General features: G+C 40.5%; 2 pseudogenes; one reads left to right on the top strand and one right to left on the bottom strand.

Annotated features, from left to right (window-relative positions):
* Positions 1-126: 126 nt before the first annotated feature.
* LOC101980005 lies at positions 127-1,448 on the bottom strand (annotated as a pseudogene).
* Positions 1,449-6,961: 5,513 nt separating this feature from the next.
* LOC101995897 overlaps positions 6,962-7,512 on the top strand; it is a 19,328-nt pseudogene continuing 18,777 nt past the window's right edge.

The raw sequence follows: 7,512 nt of genomic DNA, 5'->3' as shown, positions 1-7,512 counted from the left end.
TTCTGCCTCCACACGCCAGAGGAGGGCACCGGATCTCTTTACAGGTGGTTTGGAGCCACCATGTGGTTGCTGGGAATTGAATTCAGGACCTCTGGAAGAGCAGACAGTGCTTTTTTTTTTTTTTGGCTAGTATTTTATTAATCCAAAAGCACTTTACAAGAAAATATAAGTATGGCTTCCAATAGGAATGTTATACTTGGACTTGATACCAAGCTCACAGATTTGAGTGTGTAAGGAAAAACAGGCTTTCCAGTTAAACAACAATTTGTAACCAAAACTTTAATCCCAAGGACTCTCACAAACATCTTACAAATGACAGCATGAAAAAAAAATCTTGCACAGTAACTCAAAGGTTTAGCTCTACAATGTGCCCTTAAACCAACTGGTAACTTAGTCTTCCATTTCCAAATAAAGAATGTTACAAACAGCTTCCTCCATAGATAGCAATCAGTGAGGAACCTCTTTGAAAGTCTTCAGAGTGCAGTTCCCACTCTTTCCCTGTTAACTTGTGTTAACAGCAGCTTTTACAGACTGCTTATCATTTCACCCACAGCTCCCGACTGTAATCCAGCTAAGAAACTAGTTTTTTCAATTTCCATCAGTGGTTTATCATTAGTACATCACACTTTAACTGGGCAGGATCTAGGTTTATTTCAGTCTACGAAAAAACTAAAGTTCAAAGCAAATTCAATCTTGCTTAAGGGAACATGAACAGCTAAAACATCTTTAAAATGCACCAAGCTTATGAAGTCTCAAACAAAACTTGAATTTCCTGTACATACTCCTGTCAAATGAAGTTACTTCCCGTACACCACTTCTTTTGCAAACTGGTCTTCTACTTCCTTTCATTTGACCTAGATCGGCTAAGAGACCTAGAGAAAGATCGAGATGGCTTGTGGTTTCTCTCACGAGACAGAGACCTCTCTCTCTCTTCTCCTATCTCTAGAAAGTGACCTACTCCGGCTTCTAGAGAAGCTTCTCCTTCTTGGAGATCTTCGCCGAGGTGGAGGACTCCTCCTACGGTAATCATCTCGAGGGCGATGACCCCAAGAGGGAGGGGGGCCACGATTCGGACTTCTTTTCTCACCATTCGACAGCTCCACTCTTACTCGGCAGCCACATAGTGTTCTTCCATCTAGCTCTCGGACAGCGTCAGCAGCATCTCGGGGATCCTCAAATTCAACGAAAGCAAAGCCAGGAGGGTTTCGAGCAACCCACACACTTCGGAGCGGTCCATAATAGCCAAATGCCTGTTCTAATTCAGTCTTGTTCCCATTGTTTCCAAGATTACCTACATACACCTTACAATCTAATGGACAGGAATCACGATGCATTTCGAGATTCTAGGTTCGAGAACCACAGTTCAAATCCCAACACTCCTACGAGGCCCACCCGCACCCTCGCGATCTGCTTCCGCAGATGCTCTCAATGCCCTGGCGTCCACGAAATGGCCCAGACAGTGCTTTTAACCAAAGAGCCATCTCTCCAGCCAAACTGTATTCTTTTAAACACTGCTTGGCCCATTAACTCTAGCCCTTACAGGCTAATTCTCATATCCCGATCAACCCACCTCTAATAATCTGTGTAGCATCAGTCTTACCAGGAAAGATTTTAGCCTATGTTCATCCTGGGTCTGAGCTTCATGTGTCTGCCCGGGAGAGGGGAGCATGGCTTCTGTCTGAGGCGTCTTACCTCACTTCCTCTTCCTCCCAGCATTCTGTTCTGTTTACTCCTCCCACCTATGTTTTAACCTATGAGGCCAAGAAGTTTCTTTATTACTTATCCAATGACCTTCCTCCATCATTTCCCCTTTTTCTGTTTAAACAAAAAGGAAAGGCTTTAACTTTAACATAGCAAAATTACATATAACAAAACAGTTATCAATTTGGTGAAAATAAACTTATATAGGGCTTTCTATCCTGTATTTTCCCTAAGGCATTTTCTGTCATTTTCACAATAATAAGAAATATTCAACCTTAGCTGAATAATGCAAACAGTGTCTGTCCCTCACTGCCTTCATTGCCATCCACATAAGTAGTTAAGTAAATGTGGATAATAATATTATCATATTTGTAGTAAGGATTTCACTGGGTTGTTTCATAAAATGATTAATCTGTCAACCTTACCCAAATTCCTCCCATTCTTGCAAAGACTGGATAACTTTAACACTGTTGGAACTGGTTAATATTGGCCTTCACATGATGAAATCCCAAGAATGTCAAACAGCTGACATTTAGACATATAAGCCTGGAGGCTGTAAAATCAAAAGATGCCAATGTGTAAAATAGACCTTCTATTAGCAGCAATGTGAGACTGTTTAGCTGTGTTAAACAGGTTGAAAGTGTAGACACAAATAGAAACTATAAATAGATGTCTGTAGTTATGTCCAGCTCTGGAGCATCAACAATCTCAAAGGCATTTTATGCCATCTCTTTGTATGAAGATAATATTGGCTAATGGCACCTTGACCTACACACATACTCTTCACAATCACCTGAGGCGGAGCTTTGTTTTGAGTACATACTTGAATGTAAAGTGCCAGTCTTTTTTGCTTTATCCACCATTTTAGTTTCCAAATGTACCCTAATGAAACTCTGGATCATTCCTTTTTTTGCAATTCACTCTTTCCCTGCCAACCAAGTCACTTTCAAACAAGGGAAATAACGAGAGACGGCTGGCGCCACAGTGCAGCTGAGTCTCTGAGCCGTCAGTATGTGGTGAGGATGAGTCAGTGGGGACAAGTGGGTGAAGCAGCATGATACACCCACAGCACGTGGTGGGCTGTCATCCTCAGTTCCAATTCTACTGTTTCTAGCTACTATTCAAAAAACCTGTGAATTCGGCAGTTGTAACAGTGTTTTTATTTTTTTTTGTGGTCAGCCATTAAATAAAATGAATTTAACCAGAAGAAAAATGTGGGTTTTGTGTTATTTGATGGTACTGTCTTTCAAAATACTATGTTTATAGTATTGAATATTTTTGTTTGGGTTTGGTTTAGAAGATGAGAGAAATCCTAGGAAATACCAAACTTTAGTAAGTGTTTCTTTTTGTCAATATTAAATATGACTGTTGAATATATTATGAAATATATAAGAATTAAAAACATGGGACATTAACACAGCCAAGAACTTTTAACCTTACATCGGTCCTGCCTGCAAGATGTTCTGGGGCAATGGGGACATAGAGTGGCCAACCCATGACACATCCAACTTCATTTCCATGCCACGAGAGGGAGCCCATTCATGACACTTCCTGGATATTCAGGAACCAGAGGCAAGACAGACAAGAGAAAGAATTAAACAGGACTGGAAAAAAAGAAAAATAAGTCAATAAAATGATCCATAATATTATTCTGATATTTTCAGAGATCAGTGCCTAGCCCATTTGTCATCAGAGGGTCATCATCTAGAAACAGAGAGGAGCAGATGAAAAGACCCACAGTCAAACACTAGTTAGAACCAGGGAAACCCATATAAGAGAGAAAGAAATGATTAGAGAAGCCAGAAGGCTCTAGGATACCAAGAGAGCACAGAGCACAGAATAGAATAAGCATGGCTCATAGGGGCTCATAGAGACAGAAGCAACACACACAAACCTTTAATGTGTCTGAGCTAGGTCCTCTGCATATAGAGTTGTATAGCTTGGTGTTTCTGTGGGACTCCTAACAATGGGAGTGGAGTGTCCTTGACTCCAGTGCCTGCAGTTTAGAACCTTTTCCTCCTACTGGGTTGCCATGTCCAACCTTAATAAGAGAGTTTGTGTTCTGATTTATTGTGCCTTGTTAGGCCAAGTTCTGTGAATATACTTTGAAGGACTGTTACATTTTTAAAAAGAAACTGGGGAAGAGTTGCTGGGGAGATGGGAGAGGTGAGGAAGGAACTGGGAGGAGTGGAGGGAGTAGAAACTGTGGTCAGGATGCAACGTACAAAATAAGAATGTGCTTTAAAAAAGAATTCAAACCCAAATACTCATTATAAATATTAGTTCTATATTCTAATAAATTCTTTGCAAAAATTGAACACAGACATTTCCTTCAGGGTGCTTATATCCCTTGTAATGTAAGTTTTCAAAAGTCTTCAGAAAATGATAGAATTTATTTACCTCTTCCTTAAAGATGTACTACCCTTGTGACATACAGTGCTACTTATACTATATATGTACTAGTGCTACAGTGCTGGATATACTAGATCAGATGTAATACTGTATTGGCTTTCTATTGTGGTTTCAAGAAATCTGTTAGTTCTGCACATTCTTATAAAATGTTTCCAACGCTATGTAATAACATCCAGAAAAACATGCCAGAGAATAAGAGATCTGATAACGTTGTATCAATTGACATTCTGTCCTGAACTGGGTTAACCTCTGCCACCTTCAGTCAGTCAAAGTCCAAGTAGTGAACCTAGTCAAGATCAGCAGAGCTGCCAACCCAAAAACATAACTGCATCTTGGATAAGAAAATACTACCTGGCTAGGACTCACAAATAATAAAAATAATAATGCTTTCAGCATTTCTTTAATCAATAGCAACATTGTGTCTATGAATAAATAGTTCTGTATATAAAAACATAGTCAAAGAAAACAAGCCATGGCTTCTCTGTAGTGTTCTGGGTATGCATGCCATAAAACCATTCCTAGCTGCTACTCAATGCTTTGTGAATTGATGTAGGTGGTGAATACTTACCTAGAATATACTTATCTATAATTATGTTGACATCTGGAAATAGAATTGACGATCATCAGAAATAAAAGTGGGTATCAACTAAATGTTTGTAATTTTATTAGCTCAATTAAACCAAAGTAATTTAAATTTCTTTCAAGCAGCAATTAACATTAACAAAATATTCTTTCATCCCTTTTTGGAGCATATCTTGTCTTTACATTTGAGTGCTGAATCATCTAGAATCATAAGCATCATTTATTTTAGACTAAAGAGGACCTTTTGTTTTTATGAAACAAAGGAAAGCAGTAAACATAGCCTGAACCTGAACCCTAAATCAGGGAGAGCACAGGACATGTTTGGAGACAGTGATATGAAGTACTAATATTCAAAGTAGGAAAAGAAAACAGGAAAAAGGCAAGAATGTTATCTTTGTTTTATAATGTGGTTATTATAATTAGAATGGATGTATTTGTTCTCATCTTCATTATTTAACCCTATTCATACAGATTCATGTCACCTTGAATACAACCCAATTATATGAAGGCATTCACTTGATTAAGGTTTTTTCCTCTCAAATGACTCTACCTTGTGTCAAAATAACATAAACCTAGCTAGCAAAATAACACTAGAGAACTGGTAGGGTTTCAATATGAAATGTTCTCCGCAAGCTTGTATATTCTTCACTACCTGATAGGCCTATGGGAAGTAGTTGGATTAAGAAGGATCTAACATCAGCAGTGTAGTCATCTGTAGGTAGACTTGTACTTTGATTGCATAAAGATATGTGGAAACCAGCAGTCATGCCAGCCTTCTAGGTATCATGAATGAACAGCCTTCCTCTGGCATGTCCTGGCACCATGTTTCTACCTTTCAGTAGAGCTGAATACAATTGACCAAACCTACCCAGGACTGAGCTTTCTGAATCTTCAAGACAAAAAAAACTTTACTTTGTACAAGTCATCATTCTATGTGACAGGATATTTGTCACAGTAGTTTAAATGACACTAGCCCAATATATCCATATCACCAATCTGCCATCTATTAAATCTAAATATATTTTTAAACCATGAGTAAGATGGTCATTATAATGATATCCACAGCAGCTGCTGTGCTAGACATACTTGGTCTTCTAGAAAAGATTTATGTTATCTCAGGCACATGGTTCTAACTGAACATGATGGGTGTGTTCTTTTGATTTTTTATCAAGAAGGAAGAAAAGATGTGATATATATCTTACATTCATATTGGATTCAGATTACAAATCCACTGTCATAAATAAAATGTTAAGTATTTGAAATATCAAAAAATTTAAATAACATAGCAATGATTATTGGCAATACTACTTTGCTGGGAGCCGATTCGAATAGCTGCCATTACAAGATGGCATTTGGCCCCAGCCTCACTTGATAGATAACTCCTTATTAGGGTTGCAGTTCTTCCACCAGAAAACAGAGTGAGTTGTTGTGATCTAGCTGCCCACACTTCCCCTGACCGGCAGGGGAACATCCTGGTCTGTAATTGACAGGGATGTTTCCCTGCTTTCTTTCCTGCTGGTGGGTCTCCAGAAAAGCAGTTAAAGTATCAAAGTATCAAAAGTTGCTAGGCAGACTCCCTATATAAGCAGCTATAGTTCAGGGCTCTGGGCCCCTTGCTTTCTGCTCTCCCTACAACCAAGAGGCTCCAATAAAGTGTGATTTGAGAAGAATCCTCGTCTGGTGGCTGTTCCTTCCTGCTGGTCAGGAAGTTCGCCGCAACTGGTGCTGAAATCCCAGGATGCTGGGACAAGCTTTGGTACCAAGTGAGGGGCCAAATAGGATTCAGAACTCGACACGCGGAGCGGCACGTCAGTGAGTCTCCCAAGTATGATGATTGCTGGGGTTACACCTGAGGTACTTTGCTTGATCTTTGTGGCCCTCATCATTCTCGTTTTTCTGTGCTGCTTTTGGTTGCACTGGGAAAGGAGGAGGGCACTGCAAGCACACCAGGACAGCCTATCAGAGTCTGATTTAAAACGGGGAGACTTAGGCAGGTCTAGACTGAAAAGAATAAACATAAAAAAGGATAGTAAAACGGAAAAGGATAAAAAGATAAAAGGTATACCAAAAAAGGAAATTCAAGAGAACCCTAAACGAGAAGAAGGGGATGAAAAGGAAAAGAACAGGCTTTACCTAGTCTCCACAGAGCTCGCTGACTTAGATTGTCGGGCGATGAACTCAGCTCACAGGAAGAGGGAGAGCTAAAGGAGGAGGCTGCTAAGTATGAGGAAGGAAGGTATGTCTGCGACCAAATGCCTTATGGCAAATGGATATTACTCATGTTCTGGAGTTTGGCCGCATCAAGTACCTTCATGTTTCAGTGGACACCTACTCGGGTGTCATTTTTGCCACCCCCTTGGCGGGGGAAAAATCTATTCATGTGAAGACCCATTGCTTGGAGGCCTGGGCGGCATGGGGAAAACCTGTCCGTCTAAAGACAGACAATGGCCCTGCCTACTCTCCCAAGGGTTTTCGTGCCTTTTGTGCACAACTGCAGGTTGAGCACACTTTTGGTCTGCCCTACAACCCCCAAGGCCAGGGGATAGTGGAAAGAGCCAATCGCAGCCTCAAGGAGCTCTTACAAAAACAAAGAGGGGGAATGGCTGAGACTGCCTCCCCCAGGAATAGGATTGCTATGGCCCTTTTTACTCTTAATTTTTTGATAATGGATGACAAAGGTCGTACGGCAGCTGACCAACACGCCCACACCTCCCCGGAAGGGGCAGGGAAAGTGATGTGGAAGGATGTGTTGGATAATAAATGGTATGGCCCGGACCCCGTTATCCAGAGGTCCAGGGGAGCTATTTGTGTTTTTCC

Source organism: Microtus ochrogaster, chromosome 2 (assembly GCF_000317375.1).
Source record: "Microtus ochrogaster isolate Prairie Vole_2 chromosome 2, MicOch1.0, whole genome shotgun sequence".
Lineage (NCBI taxonomy): Eukaryota > Metazoa > Chordata > Mammalia > Rodentia > Cricetidae > Microtus > Microtus ochrogaster.
Note: the sequence above shows the minus strand (reverse complement) of the source record. Positions and strands in the feature narration are given on the sequence as shown.